This window comes from Neovison vison, chromosome 13 (genome assembly GCF_020171115.1).
Source record: "Neovison vison isolate M4711 chromosome 13, ASM_NN_V1, whole genome shotgun sequence".
NCBI lineage: Eukaryota > Metazoa > Chordata > Mammalia > Carnivora > Mustelidae > Neogale > Neogale vison.
In genome coordinates this window covers 70,594,886-70,595,913 of record NC_058103.1, presented here as the reverse complement: position 1 = coordinate 70,595,913, position 1,028 = coordinate 70,594,886, and the positions used below count along the sequence as shown (strand labels likewise).

The 1,028-nt window shown below is 39.2% G+C and overlaps 1 pseudogene; it reads left to right on the top strand.

Moving 5' to 3' along the window:
• Positions 1 to 261: 261 nt before the first annotated feature.
• On the top strand, positions 262 to 417 carry LOC122893747 (annotated as a pseudogene).
• Positions 418 to 1,028: the final 611 nt, after the last annotated feature.

Genomic DNA, 1,028 nt, shown 5'->3' with positions numbered 1-1,028 from the left:
TATTTGGACCTAGATTTGCCTTATAATATGTTCAGATATTCATGGTTATTTCTTCAGCTCTAGAATATATAACTAAAATAGATCAGTAGAATTTTCACATGGACTCCCTGACCCCTGGAGCGAGACACCCCAGAATATTAAAACAAAAGCAATACCTTATTTTCATGGAAATTGACAAAATTACTGTTATCATTGAAACCTTAAAAACATTTTTTTCTTTTTTTCCTCCGTCCTGCTGTGTGTGGCTGACTGTTTCTGGCCATGTCTTCTCACAAGACTTTCAGAATCAAGTGATTCCTGGCCAAGAAACAAAAGCAGAATCATCCCATTCCCCAGTGGATTTGGATGAAAACTGGTAGTAAAATCAGGTACAACTCCAAGAGGAGGCACTGGAGAAGAACGAAGCTGGGCCTATAAGGCATCACATGTCATGAAATGACATACCTAACTGGCATCACGCATTTAATTAAACTGTGCGAAGATCATGTGTTCTATCCTATCACTCTGTAAATATCCTTCCTACCTGGCCAACAGACATGTTTTATCAGGGAAATGATTTTTCTGCTACTATGTCTTTGCACCAATAGGTTGGTTTGGTATTAAATTTGAGAACTTTTAGTGCTAAAAAAACAAAAAACAAACAAACAAACAAAACGAACAAAATAAAAAACCTTGAAAAATATTACAGTGAGGGACGCCTGGGTGGCTCAGTTGGTTAAGCAGCTGCCTTCAGCTTGGGTCACGATCCCAGCATCCTGGGATCGAGTCCCACATCGGGCTCCTTGCTCGGCGGGGAGCCCGCTTCTCCCTCTGCCTCCATCTGCCAGTGCTCGTGCGCTCTCTCTCTCTCTCTCTCTCTCTCTGACAAATAAATAAATAAATAAATAAAATCTTTAAAAAAAAAGAAATATTACAGTGATGATATCTACCAACTTCCAGTATTCACATATGTACAAGGGACAGGTGGATGTTGAAGAATAACTATAGATTATGATAGATTTGATTATGTGCTGGTTCTAAGTGCATCT